This window comes from Protopterus annectens, chromosome 13.part0, assembly GCF_019279795.1.
Source record: "Protopterus annectens isolate FY-2018-M chromosome 13.part0, PAN1.0, whole genome shotgun sequence".
NCBI classification, from domain to species: Eukaryota; Metazoa; Chordata; order Ceratodontiformes; family Protopteridae; genus Protopterus; species Protopterus annectens.
Window position 1 is genome coordinate 842245904 of NC_056747.1, and position 22245 is coordinate 842268148.

At 39.4% G+C, this 22245-nt stretch overlaps 1 pseudogene; it reads right to left on the reverse strand.

The window, feature by feature from the left end:
• Window positions 1-1156: 1156 nt before the first annotated feature.
• Window positions 1157-22245, reverse strand: part of LOC122787971 — a 109822-nt pseudogene continuing 88733 nt past the window's right edge.

Sequence of the window (22245 nt, forward strand, 5' to 3'; positions counted from 1 at the left end):
CATTTATACACCATGTGGTACATTGGGCAACAAGCACCTTTCAGAGCTCATTGTTTCTGTAGCAGGTAAGGGTTTTACGGGATCAGGTTGCTAGCCCAAGGCCCAACCATCCTTGGGGGTGCACCACACACACACACACTCTCACACCTCAGGCCAGTTTAGAGTACCTACTGCACCTACTGCATGTCTTTGGAATGTGGGAGAAAATTGGAGCAGCCGGCTGAAACCCACACAAATGCAGGGACGAAATGGAGGCTCCGCACAGAAGGGAGCCCAGCCAAAAATCAAACCAAAGAACCTCTTGCTGTGAGGTGACAATGCTAACTGCTACATACACCACTACACCACCCAATGAAATGTATACAGATGCAAAATGTCATAATACTGGGTAACTTTCTGCACTCATGTAGTCTGCAGTATTTTATTTTCTTAATAACTCATTGTCTTTCCAGTTAAATATTGACATCTTTGTGTAGAAGTCAGATTGTAAGTACCTGGTATGTCTAGCCTGACTCAGAGTAGATCAAGATCAAATATGCCATATAAGACATCTCCTAAAGATTACTTTGGTGAAGGTGCATATAATCTCGAGGAGGATCTGTCATGTCAGCTGTATGGTGACTTGCTATGATGACGGCCTATTTGATGCAGGTGATTTTATAGATACTAATCTCACAGTGTTGCAGGTCTGGGACCTAGAATGAGAGGTTTTGCTAAGTGTAGATGAATGCTGACATGGCCTGCGTAAATTCGGCTATGTTTGGCTCCCACTACTTTTTCCACTACCTTCTTAAGAAGTACTTGTAGTGTGATGTGTTATGCCCCCATGTGTCATCCATCACTGACTCCTATTTGAATCTTGTAAGTCCTCACAAGTGTCCAAAAGAGGCGGACATGCATACTTGTCATGCCACCATATTAGGAATCAATGTAATCATGGCATTATTCTTGCTGTCTTCCATTTACATATAGTCTTGGAAATCCTCACATACTCTGGCCATCTTACAAACCCCTGTACATGAATCTGAAAGTCCAAAGGGTGGTTATCTGTGGCAGTGAGCCTTAACAATGTCACTGAACATTTGTTGTATGGCAGCCAATGTTTATGTATTTCTTGAGGTAGCTGTGACATATGCCTGTGCTCTATACCCCTTTGTTAATGTGTCACTCTGTCCACTGTTACCTCTGAATTTCTGCCATAATCCAGAATGTGTTCCTGTGGGTTTGAATATACTTGTGTAGAGTTGCATAGGTTTTCTCCCTGTACAATCTGTGGTGTAATGTGATCAGATACATGATTGTGTGATCCATTGTCATTTCTTGCAGAGTTAGTAACATAGTGTGGGGTGTGAGATCCTGCCATTAAACTTGGTGACTGTGTACCACTTTCCTCAGCCTGTGTCATAAATAAGGAAAAGTGGGAAGGGCACATAATACAAAAAAAAAAAAAAAAAACACCAGATAGAAGCACAGATGGCTGAGCTCCCAGGTTACCCTTAATATCCATGATCAGCCCCACCATCACCAGAGGAAGTCCAGAGGTAGGAGAATGGCTGTATGACCTTTAAGTTTATTATTCAAATAAAGATAACAATATTACAGCACAGAAGCAGAAACACATATAAGCAACTTAAAAGTAATGATTTCAGAAATGAATTGTATTTACCATGGAATAGAAATGTGAAAGTATTATTTAAAAAATATCTGTATGACAAAGCAGTTTGGTAAAACCAGACTTTACTATGATAGCAGTTCCATGTCTAATGTCTCTACTTAGTTACTGGGTTTGGTTATGTTGATGTTACACCCCAGAGTTGGAGGTTCCAAAACTGTGAACCATAGCCCTGCACTTACATTCTTCATTCTGGTACTAGCACTTCAAACAATGGCAGCACCTGTGAAGGCATGAGGCCCAATTCCAAGATGGTCTGACAAGGAGACCAAAAACATGGGCTACCTCTAACATGATTCATACCTGGAAAAAAAATGAGTCATCAGTATGTGGCGCAGAGAAGAAAAAATTGACATCTGACAAGAATTGGGTGAGCACCTCTCAACCTTGACAAGGATCATATGCTCTGGGCCCCAGTCCTGCCATAGGTATGATGACCTACAGAGGCATAGAACTGACCAGCTGGTTGAGTGTGTAAACAAGTTGATGGTGAGAAGGCTAGATTTCTGTAGTATATATTTTTGTATTTTTTTTTAATCTTAGCAAAAATAGGTTTGAAGCACATACTATATAAATATTGCAATAATGGAAGTAAATGCAAGAAGAAAAGTACGTGTAAGTGCAAATATCTATCTATATGTTATCCAAAGATATAAGTTGGCATAAAAATTTCTGTATACAGAAATGCATGAGACATGTTTATGTGCTTACATGCTTTTGTGTATAAATTCAAATGTATATGTCTAGGTAAAGAAATATATAAGTATATATATTTAAAACTGTAAAAGACACATAAAGATGTAAAATGCAGAAGTATAATTAAAAATATTTTCACATATATATATATATATATATATATATATATATATATATATATATATATATATATATATTTTTTTTTTTTTTTTTTTTTATGGGATCAGTATGGAATACCGAAATTCCACAATCCCGAGACTTTCAATCCCGAGGACCAGAATCTCAAAATTGCAGAATCTCGAAAGTAGTGAATGGGGATTGCCGTACAGTGTGGAATGGGAACTTTGCTATTCACTCCATTCTACTGCGATCTCGGAGTTGGTATATTTAAGTTGCAGGGGGTGTGAGGGCTGCAGGCGGCTTTCCCCCCTGCATACAGCTTAGAATAGTTTGTTGGATGTTTTACTTTTTTTTTTTTTATGTTAATAATACAATATAAAAAAAAAAAAAAACCTTGAAATCACTTCCAACCTCCTCACTCATCCCATCTTCTGAAATTATTATTTATGTCCTCAAATCAACAAACACAAGACCATATGCATCACTGTCATCTATATCCCTCCTGGAAACAACATCCTATTACTAGAAAAAATCCTGTAATGGATCTCTCATAATATCAACAAGGAAACCAGCATCACAGGTGATGTTACTATAGACTGGGAAAGACTTTGTTTGGTCGCTTTCGCTGCTTATCAGTTCTGACTCTCCAACTACTTCTAATGCTAAAAATAGAAAATAATGCTGTTTTTCCCCAAATCTCTGCCAGTACAGAAGCAATCCTTGAACATTTCACCAGCAAATAATACCTAAACTGAAACAGTTGCCAACAAAAGCTACTTGATGTCTTAACTGATGATAACTTAAAATATGATCAACACATCACTAAAGCTATTAAGAAAATTCAACAAAAGTTGAGCTTCCTCCATAGAATTTTCACTGACTACTGTAGGAATTCTTCAGCAGCATGTCCCTGGTTTAAATGAGAGAAATTACATTAGTAGTATTCTTAAATTGAAGAGTTTACAGAGGTAAAATGCCTGTATTAAGGTCTTGTTATAAGTATAGTTATTATGTTCCTCTTATTAGTTTTTAAAAAAAGTGATTAGTATTTTTTATTTTTTATTTATGGTTTGTTTAGATTTTGACTTTTAGTGTAATATTTTATTCACGCACGACTGGTTTGTATGGTTATGTATCTTTAAATAGTTAATGATTTAATTATCCCGCATTTTTTTTGGTTCTAGTGACTATTTAAATTACTTATATTGTGTATTGATTATTTCTGAAGAAGTTTGCTATTTGGCAGATGAAAAGCGCTTTAAAATGTATTCATTGTGTGGATTTTACTCAACGGAGTGTGCAGATTCTGCTGTTGTTGGGACTTCTTTTTCATTTTTACCAGTTTTTTGTGCCTAGTTGTTTTTACATAAATTTTTGGTATGATAGTGGATGATAATCTTAAATAAGACCTGCATATACAAAATTGCATGAGAAAACTCACCAAAAACTAGGGGTGCTTTATAGAGCCAATAGCTTTCTCAACAATGCAACTAAAGTTACACCTGCCACTGTTTATCTTTTCTCCACACTTTGTTATCGGCTGCCATCCTTACTAACCTTCAGTTATCACAAAAAACATTGTCATATAAGTTGTAACCAATGTTTTCATAGTATGTCTACTTTGGTATAATTATTTAAACTGCATTTGTTTTTGAATTATTTTTAAACTATAAAATTATTTTTTTTAAAATGTGTTGTAATACTTTGGAGCTTTTCTCCCAGGCTGCCGCTGAAAATGGGCTCCTACTCATTCAGAGCTTCCCAGTAATCAAAGGTCAATAAATAAATAAATAACAAATAGGCAGTTTCTAGACACAATGGTCCTTTAAGAAAAGCAAATGCAGACATTGTTGTTATGACAGAAGATAAAAATTAAAGAGGGAAGAGAAGAATTAATATGATGCAAGAGAAATGGATTGTGTCAGGAGTTGAGGGAGTGATGGTACTCCTTACCTGGAGGATTAGGTATAAGATGGTGAAGAGAAAGAGTGGAGAAGGAAAGTGAATTATCTGTCATTTTCAGAAACAAGGGAAAGATGGGGGAATAAGAGTCCATGGCTCAAATGATGATGGCAGAGAAATTCTGAAGCATTACTTAATGAATGAAAGAATGAAAAGAGCAGATTCTGAGACTATACAGGGAGCTATCACTGTGATATATGACATAGACTTAGGCTGCGTGGGAGAGAAGAATAAAATAAAATGATACACTTTACAAGGAAGGGTAACAGGGGGCATGGCTTTGTGGAGGTGAAACAAGAGAAATGAAGAGGAGTGCACTTGCTAGTATGGTATTTTTGATGAAAGCGTGAAGGTTGAGGAGTTGGAACAGGGGAAAATTGTATGAGGTACTTGATAGTCTGGGCAGTCATAGTTACTGATATGGTATTGAAAGAGGAGAAGAAGCAGTGAAGATAGATTGCTTACATTGCATGGAACCTAAAACAAGAAAGAAGCATGAAGGTTGATATGGGAGGTGACTTACACTGCATGGAACCTAAAACAAGAAAGAAGCATGAAGGTTGATAAGGGAGGTGACTTACACTGCATGGAACCTGAAGACAAGAAAGAAGCATGAAGGTTGATAAGGGAGGTAACTTAGACTGCATGGAACCTAAAACAGGAAAGAAGCATGAAGGTTAATAAGGGAGGTGACTTACACTACATGGAACCTGAAGACAAGAAAGAAGCATGAAGGTTGATAATGGAGGTGACTTACACTGCATGGAACCTGAAGACAAGAAAGAAGCACAAAAGTTGATATGGGAGGTGACTTACACTGCATGGAACCTAAAACAAGAAAGAAGCATGAAGGTTGATAAGGGAGGTGACTTACATTGCATGGAACCTAAAACAAGAAAGAAGCATGAAGGTTGATAAGGGAGGTGACTTACACTACATGGAACCTGAAGACAAGAAAGAAGCATGAAGGTTGATAATGGAGGTGACTTACACTGCATGGAACCTGAAGACAAGAAAGAAGCAAAAAGGTTGATATGGGAGGTGACTTACACTGCATGGAACCTAAAACAAGAAAGAAGCATGAAGGTTGATAAGGGAGGTGTCTTACACTTCATGGAACCTGAAGACAAGAAAGAAGCATGAAGGTTGATAAGGGAGGTGACTTACACTGCATGGAACCTAAAACAAGAAAGAAGCATGAAGGTTGATAAGGGAGGTGACTTACACTGCATGGAACCTGAAGACAAGAAAGAAGCATGAAGGTTGATAAGGGAGGTGACTTACACTGCATGGAACCTAAAACAAGAAAGAAGCATGAAGGTTGATAAGGGAGGTGACTTACATTGCATGGAACCTAAAACAAGAAAGAAGCAAGAAGGTTAATAAGGGAGGTGACTTACACTACATGGAACCTGAAGACAAGAAAGAAGCATGAAGGTTGATAATGGAGGTGACTTACACTGCATGGAACCTGAAGACAAGAAAGAAGCACAAAGGTTGATATGGGAGGTGACTTACACTGCATGGAACCTAAAACAAGAAAGAAGCATGAAGGATGATAAGGGAGGTGACTTACATTGCATGGAACCTAAAACAAGAAAGAAGCATGAAGGTTGATAAAGGAGGTGACTTACACTGCAAGGAACCTGAAGACAAGAAAGAAGCATGAAGGTTGATAAGAGAGGTAACTTAGACTGCATGGAACCTAAAACAGGAAAGAAGCATGAAGGTTAATAAGGGAGGTGACTTACACTACATGGAACCTGAAGACAAGAAAGAAGCATGAAGGTTGATAATGGAGGTGACTTACACTGCATGGAACCTGAAGACAAGAAAGAAGCACAAAGTTGATATGGGAGGTGACTTACACTGCATAGAACCTAAAACAAGAAAGAAGCATGAAGGTTGATAAGGGAAGTGTCTTACACTTCATGGAACCTGAAGACAAGAAAGAAGCATGAAGGTTGATAAGGGAGGTGTCTTACACTGCATGGAACCTGAAGACCAGAAAGAAGCATGAAGGTTGATAAGGGAGGTGACTTACACTGCATGGAACCTGAAGACAAGAAAGATGCATAAGGTTGATAAGGGAGGTGACTTACACTGCATGGAACCTAAAACAAGAAAGAAGCATGAAGGTTGATAAGGGAGGTGACTTACACTGCATGGAACCTGAACACAAGAAAGAAGCATGAAGGTTGATAAGGGAGGTGACTTACACTGCATGGAACCTAAAACAAGAAAGAAGCATGAAGGGTGATAACGGAGGTGACTTACACTGCATGAAACCTGAAGACAAGAAAGAAGCACAAAGGTTGATAAGGGAGGTGACTTACACTGCATGGAACCTGAAGACAAGAAAGAGGCATGAAGGTTGATTTTGGAGCTGACTTACACTGCATGGAACCTGAAGACAAGAAAGAAGCATGAAGGTTGATAAGGGAGGTGACTTACACTGCATGGAACCTGAAGACAAGAAAGAAGCATGAAGGTTGATAAGGGAGGTGACTTACACTGCATGGAACCTAAAACAAGAAAGAAGAATGAAGGTTGATAAGGGAGGTGACTTACACTGCATGGAACCTGAAGACAGGAAAGAAGCATGAAGGTTGATAAGGGAGGTAACTTAGACTGCATGGAACCTAAAACAGGAAAGAAGCATGAAGGTTAATAAGGGAGGTGACTTACACTGCATGGAACCTAAAACAAGAAAGAAGCATGAAGGTTGATAAGGGAGGTGTCTTACACTGCATGGAACCTGAAGACAAGAAAGAAGCATGAAGGTTGATAAGGGAGGTGACTTACACTGCATGGAACCTAAAACAAGAAAGAAGCATGAAGGTTGATAAGGGAGGTGACTTACACTGCATGGAACCTGAACACAAGAAAGAAGCATGAAGGTTGATAAGGGAGGTGACTTACACTGCATGGAACCTGAACACAAGAAAGAAGCATGAAGGTTGATAAGGGAGGTGACTTACACTGCATGGAACCTAAAACAAGAAAGAAGCATGAAGGTTGATAAGGGAGGTGAATTACACTGCATGGAACCTAAAACAAGAAAGAAGCATGAAGGTTGATAAGGGAGGTGACTTACACTGCATGGAACCTGAAGACAAGCAAGAAGCATGAAGGTTGATAAGGGAGGTGACTTACACTGCATGGAACCTGAAGACAAGAAAGAAGCATGAAGGTTGATAAGGGAGGTGACACACTGCATGGAACCTAAAACAAGAAATAAGCATGACGGTTGATAAGGGAGGTGAATTACACTGCATGGAACCTAAAACAAGAAAGAAGCATGAAGGGTGATAAGGGAGGTGACTTACACTGCATGTAACCTGAAGACAAGAAAGAAGCATGAAGGTTGATAAGGGAGGTGACTTACACTACATGGAACCTGAAGACAAGAAAGAAGCATGAAGGTTGATAAGGGAGGTGACTTACACTGCATGGAACCTGAAGACAAGAAAGAAGCATGAAGGTTGATAAGGGAGGTGACTTACTCTGCATGGAACCTGAAGACAAGAAAGAAGCATGAAGGTTGATAAGGAGGTGACTTACACTGCATGGAACCTGAAGACAAGAAAGAAGCATGAAGGTTGATAAGGAGGTGACTTACACTGCATGGAACCTAAAACAAGAAAGAAGCATGAAGGTTGATAAGGAGGTGACTTACACTGCATGGAACCTGAAGACAAGAAAGAAGCATGAAGGTTGATAAGGAGGTGACTTACACTGCATGGAACCTGAACACAGGAAAGAAGCATGAAGGTTGATAAGGGAGGTGACTTACACTGCATGGAACCTAAAACAAGAAAGAAGCATGAAGGTTGATAAGGGAGGTGACTTACACTGCATGGAACCTGAAGACAAGAAAGAAGCATGAAGGTTGATAAGGGGGTGACTTACACTGCATGGAACCTAAAACAAGAAAGAAGCATGACGGTTGATAAGGAGGTGACTTACACTGCATGGAACCTGAAGACAAGAAAGAAGCATGAAGGTTGATAAGGGAGGTGACTTACACTGCATGGAACCTGAAGACAAGAAAGAAGCATGAAGGTTGATAAGGGAGGTGACTTACACTCCATGGAACCTGAAGACAAAAAAGAAGCATGAAGGTTGATAAGGGAGGTGACTTACACTGCATGGAACCTGAAGACAAGAAAGAAGCATGAAGGTTGATAAGGGAGGTGACTTACACTACATGGAACCTGAAGACAAGAAAGAAGCATGAAGGTTGATAAGGAGGTGACTTACACTGCATGGAACCTAAAACAAGAAAGAAGCATGAAGGTTGATAAGGGAGGTGACTTACACTGCATGGAACCTAAAACAAGAAAGAAGCATGAAGGTTGATAAGGAGGTGACTTACACTGCATGGAACCTGAAGACAAGAAAGAAGCATGAAGGTTGATAAGGAGGTGACTTACACTGCATGGAATCTGAAGACAAGAAAGAAGCATGAAGGTTGATAAGGGAGGTGACTTACACTGCATGGAACCTGAAGACAAGAAAGAAGCATGAAGGTTGATAAGGGAGGTGACTTACACTACATGGAACCTGAAGACAAGAAAGAAGCATGAAGGTTGATAAGGGAGGTGACTTACACTGCATGGAACCTGAAGACAAGAAAGAAGCATGAAGGTTGATAAGGGAGGTGACTTACACTGCATGGAACCTGAAGACAAGAAAGAAGCATGAAGGTTGATAAGGGAGGTGACTTACATTGCATGGAACCTAAAACAAGAAAGAAGCATGAAGGTTGATAAGGGAGGTGACTTACACTGCATGGAACCTGAAGACAAGAAAGAAGCATGAAGGTTGATAAGGAGGTGACTTACACTGCATGGAACCTAAAACAAGAAAGAAGCATGAAGGTTGATAAGGGAGGTGACTTACACTGCATGGAACCTGAAGACAAGAAAGAAGCATGAAGGTTGATCAGGAGGTGACTTACACTGCATGGAACCTAAAACAAGAAAGAAGCATGAAGGTTGATAAGGGAGGTGACTTACACTGCATGGAACATGAAGACAAGAAAGAAGCATGAAGGTTGATAAGGAGGTGACTTACACTGCATGGAATCTGAAGACAAGAAAGAAGCATGAAGGTTGATAAGGGAGGTGACTTACACTGCATGGAACCTAAAACAAGAAAGAAGCATGAAGGTTGATAAGGGAGGTGACTTACACTGCATGGAACCTAAAACAAGAAAGAAGCATGAAGGTTGATAAGGGAGGTGACTTACACTGCATGGAACCTGAAGACAAGAAAGAAGCATGAAGGTTGATAAGGGAGGTGACTTACACTGCATGGAACCTGAAGACAAGAAAGATGCATAAGGTTGATAAGGGAAGTGACTTACATTGCATGGAACCTAAAACAAGAAAGAAGCATGAAGGTTGATAAGGGAGGTGACTTACACTGCATGGAACCTAAAACAAGAAAGAAGCATGAAGGTTGATAAGGGAGGTGACTTACACTGCATGGAACCTGAAGACAAGAAAGAAGCATGAAGGTTGATAAGGGAGGTGACTTACTCTGCATGGAACCTGAAGACAAGAAAGAAGCATGAAGGTTGATAAGGGGGTGACTTACACTGCATGGAACCTAAAACAAGAAAGAAGCATGAAGGTTGATAAGGGAGGTGACTTACACTGCATGGAATCTGAAGACAAGAAAGAAGCATGAAGGTTGATAAGGAGGTGACTTACACTGCATGGAACCTGAAGACAAGAAAGAAGCATGAAGGTTGATAAGGAGGTGACTTACACTGCATGGAACCTAAAACAAGAAAGAAGCATGAAGGTTGATAAGGAGGTGACTTACACTGCATGGAACATGAAGACAAGAAAGAAGCATGAAGGTTGATAAGGGAGGTGACTTACACTGCATGGAACCTGAAGACAAGAAAGAAGCATGAAGGTTGATAAGGGAGGTGACTTACATTGCATGGAACCTAAAACAAGAAAGAAGCATGAAGGTTGATAAGGGAGGTGACTTACACTGCATGGAACATGAAGACAAGAAAGAAGCATGAAGGTTGATAAGGGAGGTGACTTACACTGCATGGAACCTGAAGACAAGAAAGAAGCATGAAGGTTGATAAGGGAGGTGACTTACACTGCATGGAACCTAAAACAAGAAAGAAGCATGAAGGTTGATAAGGAGGTGACTTACACTGCATGGAACCTGAAGACAAGAAAGAAGCATGAAGGTTGATAAGGGAGGTGACTTACACTGCATGGAACCTGAACACAGGAAAGAAGCATGAAGGTTGATAAGGGAGGTGACTTACACTGCATGGAACCTAAAACAAGAAAGAAGCATGAAGGTTGATAAGGAGGTGACTTACACTGCATGGAACCTGAAGACAAAGAAAGAAGCATGAAGGTTGATAAGGAGGTGACACACTGCATGGAACCTAAAACAAGAAATAAGCATGACGGTTGATAAGGGAGGTGAATTACACTGCATGGAACCTAAAACAAGAAAGAAGCATGAAGGGTGATAAGGGAGGTGACTTACACTGCATGTAACCTGAAGACAAGAAAGAAGCATGAAGGTTGATAAGGGAGGTGACTTACACTACATGGAACCTGAAGACAAGAAAGAAGCATGAAGGTTGATAAGGGAGGTGACTTACACTGCATGGAACCTGAAGACAAGAAAGAAGCATGAAGGTTGATAAGGGAGGTGACTTACACTGCATGGAACCTGAAGACAAGAAAGAAGCATGAAGGTTGATAAGGGAGGTGACACACTGCATGGAACCTAAAACAAGAAATAAGCATGACGGTTGATAAGGGAGGTGAATTACACTGCATGGAACCTAAAACAAGAAAGAAGCATGAAGGTTGATAAGGGAGGTGACTTACACTGCATGGAACCTGAAGACAAGAAAGAAGCATGAAGGTTGATAAGGGAGGTGACTTACACTACATGGAACCTGAAGACAAGAAAGAAGCATGAAGGTTGATAAGGGAGGTGACTTACACTGCATGGAACCTGAAGACAAGAAAGAAGCATGAAGGTTGATAAGGGAGGTGACTTACTCTGCATGGAACCTGAAGACAAGAAAGAAGCATGAAGGTTGATAAGGGAGGTGACTTACACTGCATGGAACCTAAAACAAGAAAGAAGCATGACGGTTGATAAGGGAGGTGAATTACACTGCATGGAACCTAAAACAAGAAAGAAGCATGAAGGTTGATAAGGGAGGTGACTTACACTGCATGGAACCTGAAGACAAGAAAGAAGCATGAAGGTTGATAAGGGAGGTGACTCACACTGCATGGAACCTAAAACAAGAAAGAAGCATGAAGGTTGATAAGGGAGGTGAATTACACTGCATGGAACCTAAAACAAGAAAGAAGCATGAAGGTTGATAAGGGAGGTGACTTACACTGCATGGAACCTGAAGACAAGAAAGAAGCATGAAGGTTGATAAGGGAGGTGACTCACACTGCATGGAACCTAAAACAAGAAAGCAGCATGAAGGTTGATAAGGGAGGTGACTTACACTGCATGGAACCTGAAGACAAGAAAGAAGCATGAAGGTTGATAAGGGAGGTGACTTACACTACATGGAACCTGAAGACAAGAAAGAAGCATGAAGGTTAATAAGGGAGGTGACTTACATTGCATGGAATCTGAAGACAAGAAAGAAGCATGAAGGTTGATAAGGGAGGTGACTTACACTGCATGGAACCAGAAGACAAGAAAGAAGCATGAAGGTTGATAAGGGAGATGACTTACATTACATGGAACCTGAAGACAGGAAAGAAGCATGAAGGTTGATATGGGAGGTGACTTACACTGCATGGAACCTAAAACAAGAAAGAAGCATGAAGGTTGATAAGGGAGGTGACTTACACTGCATGGAACCTAAAACAAGAAAGAAGCATGAAGGTTGATAAGGGAGGTGACTTACACTGCATGGAACCTGAAGACAAGAAAGAAGCATGAAGGTTGATAAGGGAGGTGACTTACACTACATGGAACCTGAAGACAAGAAAGAAGCATGAAGGTTGATAAGGGAGGTGACTTACACTGCATGGAACCTGAAGACAAGAAAGAAGCATGAAGGTTGATAAGGGAGGTGACTTACACTACATGGAACCTGAAGACAAGAAAGAAGCATGAAGGTTGATAAGGGAGGTGACTTACACTACATGGAACCTGAAGACAAGAAAGAAGCACGAAGGTTAATAAGGGAGGTGACTTACACTGCATGGAACCTGAAGACAAGAAAGAGGCATGAAGGTTGATTTGGGAGCTGACTTACACTGCATGGAACCTGAAAACAAGAAAGAAGCATGAGGGTTGATAAGGGAGGTGACTTACATTGCATGGAACCTGAAGACAAGAAAGAAGCATGAAGGTTGATAAGGGAGGTGACTTACACTGCATGGAACCTTAAACAAGAAAGAAGAATGAAGGTTGATAAGGGAGGTGACTTACACTGCATGGAACCTAAAGACAGGAAAGAAGCATGAAGGTTGATAAGGGAGGTGACTTACACTACATGGAACCTGAAGACAAGAAAGAAGCATGAAGGTTGATAAGGGAGGTGACTTACACTGCATGGAACCTGAAGACAAGAAAGAAGCATGAAGGTTGATAAGGCAGGTGACTTACACTGCATGGAACCTAAAACAGGAAAGAAGCATGAAGGTTAATAAGGGAGGTGACTTACACTGCATGGAACCTGACTACAAGAAAGAAGCATGAAGGTTGATAAGGGAGGTGACTTACACTGCATGGAACCTGAAGACAAGAAAGAAGCATGAAGGTTGATAAGGGAGGTGACTTACATTGCATGGAACCTAAAACAAGAAAGAAGCATGAAGGTTGATATGGGAGGTGACTTACACTGCATGGAACCTAAAACAAGAAAGAAGCATGAAGGTTGATAAGGGAGGTGACTTACACTGCATGGAACATGAAGACAAGAAGGTTGATAAGGGAGGTGACTTACACTGCATGGAACCTGAAGACAAGAAAGAAGCATGAAGGTTGATGTGGGATGTGATCAACAGGAATGAGAAGGACATTCAGAGTCAAAGGGGTATTGGATGGGATGGGATGGTGTAATAAAATGTGTGTGAAGAGATGGTCTGAGAACAGCAAATTGAAGAATGCAAAGAGAGGAAAAGATGCAGTGTGTAGATGGTTCTTGTGTCAACTGCCAATGTGTATCTCACAGTAATAGAAATTAGCAAATGTAATATTACAAAAATCAGGATTTAATCAAGTAAACAAGTTAAAAGTCATTTTTACAGAGAACAGGCCACCCTGTTTTCCCTGTTCTTTGGCTGTGTTTTTGCCCGCCATGTATTTATTTCGGGTTCATATTAGAACGACAAAAACGCATTTTGTGGAATGCATTTTCATCAGCACATGTAGGGCGAACAGGCAAAACAGCGAAGCGGCTGTTCAGCGATTTCTTTCCCTGAGAAAGAAGTCACTTGACCGCTTCATTGCTTTGCCTGTTCTGGAGTGTAGTGTGGTCCCTTGTCCGGTATAGCTCCCGAGTGTGATTGTGCAACAGTTACTGACCTTAGGGGTAGGGTGTGGGTTAAGGTAAGTGCATATGTATGAAAGTGTTTACTGTTTTTTATTTTGTATTAGATATATGGTTGAGTTATGTGCGTGTGTGTTTTTAGCTGTTTACTTTTGTTTTGGGGGGTAGGATTAGGGTTAAGGTAAGTGTGTTTGTGTTTGTAACTGTTTATGTAAATGTGCGAGAGTTACTAACCTTAGGGTTAGGGTGCGGGTTAATGTAAGTGCATATGTTTTAAAATGTTTACTGTTTTTTTTTTTTAGATGTATGGTTGGGTTACGTGCATATGTGTATTTAGTTGTTTACTGGTTTTTGAGGGGGTATAATTAGGGTTAGGGTATGTGTGTATGCGTATGGAAGTGTTTAATGTTTTTTGAGGGGGTTGGAACAGCGATTTCTTTCCCTAGGAAAGAAATCGCTGTTCTATGGTTTCGACATTTTCAGCGTTCGATGAATATGTGTCGATGTAACACTGTTTGCTGTTTTCAGTGTTTGGTGTTATAATATGAACTTATTTATTTCATATCTGACCTTGCACAGCCCTGGATAAACAGATAAAGCAGAGATACCTTCAGGTTTATGGTTGCAAGACCTTTAAGTTAGAAGAAAGCTACACTAACCTACTCAGCAAGTTTTGTTTCAGGTTGCAAGACCTCCGAGTTGGAATAAAACTACACCAGCCTATCCAGCAAATCCTAATTCCAGTTTAAATATTCAAATATTTGCATTTCAAACACTGTCTGCTTCAACAAAGTCAAACAGCGGTGGAGAGATAGAATGAGTTTACTACTGAAGTAAGCGTGAAGAAAAGGGAATAATTGCTGTGTCATTTGAGGGCTGGGAAGGAAGGATATATATTGTTGTGAAATGAGGAGGATACAGCAGATAAATTATTGATATGCATGTTTAACAAGAAGATGAGACCATTACCTGCATGAAAATGAAGGAGGGAATGTTGTACCACTATATTTATAGATGTACTTTAAACAGCTATACAGCAGTGGCTGGGTCAGTTTCTGGATAGAGGCTGGACTACTACATATTCCCTAATATAGAAAAGAGCTCAGATTATTTAGTTTCAGAAAAAAAAAGTCTTATTTGTTCCATCTTGTCTTTTGCCCTTGGTGTTTTGAATGATACAGAAGCAGCAAAGAGACTGTAATCACAGAGAGAGTTAAGGGAGGCTGCAATACAATACATCGGTGGAGTATATTAGTTATTGGTTGATTAGTATTAAAGTAAGGTGGGGGTGTGAGTAGTTGAGATGAACTATTAGCTAAAAGGTGGCATAGAATTTGTGTTTTTTTTTTTGAGCCCATTAAATCTATGCTGAAAGTTCACATTAAGATTTTGCTTTTTAGAGCTAGATTAAGATTTTCCGCATTTGCATTTTCTGAAAGTATTAGAAAGGATGGAGGACGAATTTATGCAAAGCTATATACATTTGGTTGAGTTACTTATTTGAGATTGAACAGGCAGCCAGTTTGGGCATCTGTTTTGTTTGCATTCTATCCACAGTAATGTGATTTCATTTTTTTTTCAATTAGTAGCATAACCTCCCCCACCCTATTTCTTGGACCAAACCTATTGCTGTAATGTAGATGGAATATGAATGCAAAAAACTGGAGGACATTTTTTTGGAAAGATTCTGAATATGTACCTTTGGCACATGAAGTAGATCAAAAACAAAGTCAGAACTTTAGTCCTCTCTGCCTACAATATCTTTATTGTTTTGTTTAATCCATCCCTCCAGGGGAGCCCTATTTATTAATGAAACACTAAGAGATGAGGTGACTCAGTTTTAATCCATTTCTGCTTGTTTTGAAGAGGGTATTTGTTGCGTCTGGTTATTAGGACCTACTTTGGACAGGAAGTTATTACTGAGTACCTTAATAGTGAGTTAATTATTAAGTCTGGTGTTTGAATTTATTTAGGTTGTGTGAAAAAAGTGCTGCATTTAGGTTAATACCTCTAGCAGAGATACATTTGTATTGCTAGGTCTAGTAGGACTGAATACTTTTTGTTTGCTTTGTATAGTTAGGTTACTAGGTGTGCAGTCCAAGAGACCATTAAGGAACTTAGCCCAAATTCCCAATTGCTATAAAGTACCGTCTGGTTTTGTGACTTGCTCTAGGGCACACATTAGGCAAATGAAGGTGGAAAGATTCAAACTATGTACTTTGGCACATGAAACAGCTCATTAACAAGTCAGAACTTTAGTCCACTCCACTTACTGCCAGACTTTAGTACTAGTTTGCAAAGAAATAAGTCTAGATGTTATTTTAACTTGTTTCTAGTGATGCAAGATGCATAGTGTACTATTTTCTATCATACTTTGTTTGCTTCAATTTTAGAATGGTTTTCTGGCTTTGATTCTGGATCTTTGCGATATTCTTATTGTGGAGAGATCTTTAAACTCCAGTTATCTACTGACAGTCAGTCTTAGCAATGGTGAGGCCCAATTTGGATAATTTTGGTGGGCCCACCCCCACCCTCCCCCCATGCTGACTTCCAGGATTTAAGACAATTTAAGATTAGGTTTCAGTAATATATGCTATTACTGCATATTAAAAACAAAACAAAATGTTTATTTACTGGCTTATACAGTGCCATCAGACATGTTAAAACAGAAATAAACTGTTGGACTCCTCCGTGTCCTCTTAACTCTTTCAGGCACACTGTAAGGGGTCTATTTGATGGGCTACTAAAGCCCTGTGTCTGTTTAGTGCTTCATCAGGTATGTACATCCTGATTTACCAATAAACATGTTCCCAGACTCCTATAGTATTTCCAGGATCTCCTGAACCTTGCTAGGAGGTAGCTACACATTGCCACTGTTTCTCCCAGTTCTCCACACTTCTATTTTTTTATTTTTATTTTTCTCTCTCTCTTTTCTGTCTCCCTCTTTTCCTTTCATCCTATCATGTGGCTCACACCTTATTCTCTTTCACATCCTATGCCCAGCAATGGCACATAGTGTAAATACTTTATTCTTTGCTTTTTATTTTTTATTTAGGAACATTATACTATATGATGTTAGGACAGCATAAAGGTACTGTTCTTCATTTTGTAGATTCAATTCTTGTATCCTTCTACTTATGATCCTGTCTGTTTATACTACATAATATCCCAACTTATCCCTCTCATGTTTACCCTTACATTAACACGGTTGAAGTAATATTAATTTAAGTTTATTATTTCTTTGGCTGAAAATGATTGCGATAGATAATTGCACTAAACATTAACAAATTTTAAATAAATAAAATGCTTTTTTTATTTTTAAATAAAAAATAACTTGGAAAGTTAAGTACTCTGCACACTCCAATGTCTTTGGGAGGTGCTGCAGACAGCACCAAGCAGATCACGGTACTGAGAAGCAGGCTCATTTGAAAAATGAAACCTGGCAAAATCTTCTGACTCACCACAATCCTCATTTCTCTTCTCCCATGCCCAGTGTCTTTGGCTGCCAGGAAGTACTGGACAAAAGAGACAGCAGGGCTTTACTTACTGGTCATGGGAAGACTGGGGGCCTATAAAGATCATGAAAACTTTCTAACCTCCATTATGCATTCTCATCCCTTATTACCCCTTTCTTTCTTCATGAGGTTTCAGTTATCTCCAGCACTTACTCTGAATGGTGGAGTTTCTCTGCCAATTAATTTTCATTCCTTGTTGCAGTCAATCTGTTTCCACAAAAACAAAACTGCTGAACTTCCTCAGAATATTCAACATTAATAATAATAGTAATAACCTCAGGCATACCTCAGAAGCAATTTTAACTGTTTCTGAAAGTTTTATTTATTTAATGAATGTCAAACTGAGTAAGTAGACTAATGCTTGCAGATCTTTTCAGCATTATCACAGGTCACAACAGCAACAGTAAGGATTACATGCATGGGATAATTTAGATTAATTAATATGCGTCATGTTTTGGCAGGTGGGAAGAAATCATAATACCTTAAAGAAGCCCACACAGATGTAGGCAGAACAGGTAAAATCCTCACAGTTTGGTCCCCCCCCCCCAAATCCCTCCCCAATCCAGTCCAACTATTTTCTGGTTTAACTTTCTGCTTGCCCCCTGTTTTATATGGAAAAGAAACTGTGATACGAGGGAGGGTGTGCAGTACATTTATTAGTCAAACTGTTTCTGTTACTGCTTTTTTCTCTTTCAGCTAAGTGAATCATTTTTCTATCCACCTCTGCCTTCTACCACTCAGCATATATACTTCATGTTTGAGTTGTCTGGGATCATTTTTTCCCCTATATGTGACTACAGCGTACATTTATCTGTCATCCTGTTGAAACAGTAACTGGGCGGCCGTGGTGGTGCAGTGGTTAACATTGTCACCTCACAGCAAGAGGTTCTCCAGTTCAATCCTCGGCTGGGGTGCCTTCTGTGCAGAGTCTGCATGTCCTCCCTGTGGTCGCATGGGTTTCCTTTGGGTGCTCCAGTTTCCTCCCAAAGACATGCTGCAGGTGGATTGGACACTCTAAATTGGCCCTAGGTGTGTGTGTGTGTGTGCCTTCTGTGGAAGGTTGGGTGCCAGGCTGGCAACTCAACACTGTAAAACTCCACTGCTCAATTATGAGCAGACAGGTAATTTGCTGTGGTGACCCCTAACTGGGAAAAAGCTAGAAGAAGAAGACTGTTGAAACAGTAACTGTCACAAGTCTAAGGGAATCAAAAGTTACCTCACACCACAAATTTTGTTATTTAATTTATTTTATGCTTACTAGTGTTTGTTTTCGTATTGCCTGACACTGACTATAGCACAGTTATTTCTTTTAACTGTGTTCATTATCAGCCAATCATAAACCCCATATCAGCATAAGTGGTACAAAAAACTAGATGGTTAATTTGATCAGTTTTTGATTGAAACCCCCGCTCAGGACTCGGCCGCAATAACAATGGACTACTGTGGAACCACGAGCTGCTAACAATCTAAACCATGCAAAAGGCTTGAAGATGCAATTACTAATGTGCCATGCATTGTGGGAAATGTCTGTTACACTAACAAGACTTGTAGCTACTGGAGAGCAAGACTACCAGTAGGAAAATGCCTTATATAGTATTAGAGACAAGATTCTGGTTTTGTATGTGATAGAACTGTTTGGCCTGGTCATTCCAAGTAAGGGTAAGCTACAAAAGAGGTGCTCAGCTTTTATGAATTCAGTTTTGCAATAGAAAGAAAGTATTTAAGCTCTTGTGGTTAGGAATATGTATCTCTGTGCCACTTTCAAAGTTTTGACATAAACTATTGGTAGAGCGCTTTAAATCTGCCCTGGTCCAAGTCATTTGGAGATTGTTGGAGGAATGTTTCTCAATAATTTCTTGACGCTGAAGGATGACTTTCTAGCCCTACACACTCTGGAGATGCTCCTAAAGTCTTTGCCTCTTCTCATAAGAGTAGACAGTCAGCCGTTTGCCATTAAAACATGCAATTTAGACTGAGGTATACCCCATATGCAGGGACATGGTCTGGATGTGGGACTGATCCAGCAACTGATGGATTTTCTAGGTAGCAGTTCAGATTCTACGGAAATACATCATTCTGTTAGACACCTTGAGTCACAGCTCATACTCTTTACTGAATTTCTGCTTCCTCTGAACAGTCTTTAGGTCATCTTCTTGAAGTGAGGCAGTCCTAAGGTCAAAATGTTTGCAACTCTGGAGACTGCACAGCTAAAATAATTTCTGCTTCCTCCAACAGGGAAAGAGCAGTGAGTAATAAAAGCCTTCTTTTTAGAACAGGTGGTAGAAAATTCATCTGTCTCTCCCATCATCCCTTGCCTATTAAAGAAATTATGAACAGAAAGACCAAGGTTCATTCACATTGCCCTACAGTAACCAGAAATACCTAAATACAGGTTGTTTGGATTATAGTCTGCCCATAAATTATTCTGGTCTGACCTCTGGAGACTCTGGCATTGTGACATGATGACTTCCTCCATTTGAAGAATAGTAACAGCAGTAGTAGCTCTTCATTTACTGGGTCATCCTAGGGACATCATAGAGGTGTTAAGGACTGCTAGCACAACAGATATCCTCTTTGCCCAAAGTCTATAAATCTCCAAATTTGCCTAGCTTATGTTTTACATTTTTTGATTAAGGTTTCAGTTACTCCACTGTCAAGCTACATGTATTGGCCCTCTTAACATGATATTATCTAATAAAAACATCTTGAGAAATTGAGAATAAAGCCAAAAATACTCCCAGCCAGATGATTCACATTAATCTGTATATGTGTGTGTGTGTGTGTGTGTGTGTGTGTGTGTGTGTGTGTGTGTGTACACTCTCACACACACACACACACACACACACACACACACATCATACTTCTTAACCTGAAAACATTAAAAATCTGGACAAAGGCCCATGAAAAGTAGGTACAACTGGCCAAAAATCGAGAAACTGATTAACATAAAGTTTACATACATAATAATGTAACCCCACCCACTTCAATGGAATTGTGGAATATCAACAGGATTGAAGTCACTAAATAATAAATAAAGGCAGACATCTGAATTTCAGACTTCATATCCCTCAGAAAATACATAACAATGCAAAACCTGCTATTCTATCAACTATCTGAGTTTACAGGAGCAACATTTAAAATCTGTCAGACTCTGTCCCTATTTTTGGACCTTTGTCCCATGACTACTACCATTATTTTTGGCTTTGTCCAGATTTCTTGCTTTGAGAGATTCAGAAGCATGGCTAAGGAGCAAGGCAAAGTATCGTGCTCCATGTATAAAACACCAGACTGAAAAACAAACTGACAGAATCTACTTCAGCCTAGAACACTACATAAGTGGCCCACATATGTTCAAACTTGAAATTACACTGTAAAACTTAAGTAAACTGAATTAATATTTCACCTCTGTCCAGTACTACAGTCACAGTCACAGAAATCTAATCTTGTGCCCTTCAGTTTGCACCACCAATGTGGGCATCATGCTGTCCCACTTTAACGCAGCTTTCAATATAGGTTGGGTCGAGCTGGAAGCCGTACACATTTTAAATTTGTCTTAGCTAGCCACTCAGCGTTTTACTCACCTCTACACTAGGTTGCCATTTTCTGCTGAAATAGTCAGACCACTAATGTCACTGACTGTCACAAACGTATATTACCAAAAATACACATTTTTGGCATCATTCACTCCTTATTGTTCATTTCAATGGATCTGTAAAACTGAACCAAAATGGCAAGCCAAAGATGACAATTAGTTTCAGAGGACAGTGAGAAGCTCAAAACAATTCATGCACATAGCTATTCCAAAATGCAAAACACCTACCTGATCGATGGGGCTGTGAAACTGTTCTCTTTGGATGACCCTTAAGCTGCAGGTTCATACCTTACAGTCCCAAGTTCCAATGAAACAACAAAGGCCGACCTGCTGAAATGTTTTCCTTGTCAGAAGGCTGGCAATTGAAGCCCAGCAATGTTTTAACTTGAAGTCAGCTGAATCCTTCTTCTTGCAAAGCTGTAGCACTTAGTAAAAAGTATTATTTTCAAATGAAAATAAAACGTTGCATGGAAATGCTGTGAAATCAGACACACTTACATCATTTTCCCTGCCTTCATAGATGCACAGCCTGTCAAAAAATCTGGACAGGAGTTTCACAACAAAGTCCATGGCAATTATTACAGCCAAAAATTCTTGAGACAAGAGGTTGTGAGTGGTGAATTACTTCCTCTTATAACTTTTGCAGTATATCTACATTTACAATATGGTTAATTAAGTGTACGTGTAGTGCCAACCTTATGGACATAAGTGCAGTCTTTTTGCTGTTGTATCATGGAAAAACAGCTATGTAGAGAAAGCATGCCTACTGTGTGTGAAAGTATGGATGCTAAACAAAATTATAATAATTTTGTTACGCATCTTCTACTGACATACTTTGACAAACCACTGAAAACATTGCAGACTGGTTGAATTTTATTTATTTAAAACGTGGCTTGATTTTTTTTATGTTGCTACAATGTTTGGTCTCTGTACTTGTTTCATTAATGCGATACAGAGATATAAACCAAGGCAAATGAGTAGTAAGTGAGTGAGATTAATTGCGTGATAATGTAGAATAAAAAGTGTAAATGTATTTTCTTAACAATAAAGCATATTTAGAATTATAAGTTAGTGTTGAGGATTAACATTTTGGGCTTTTGATGAATTGCCTCTTGTAGTTCAGGGTTTGAGTCTCCCAAGCTTCTTTATGACTACT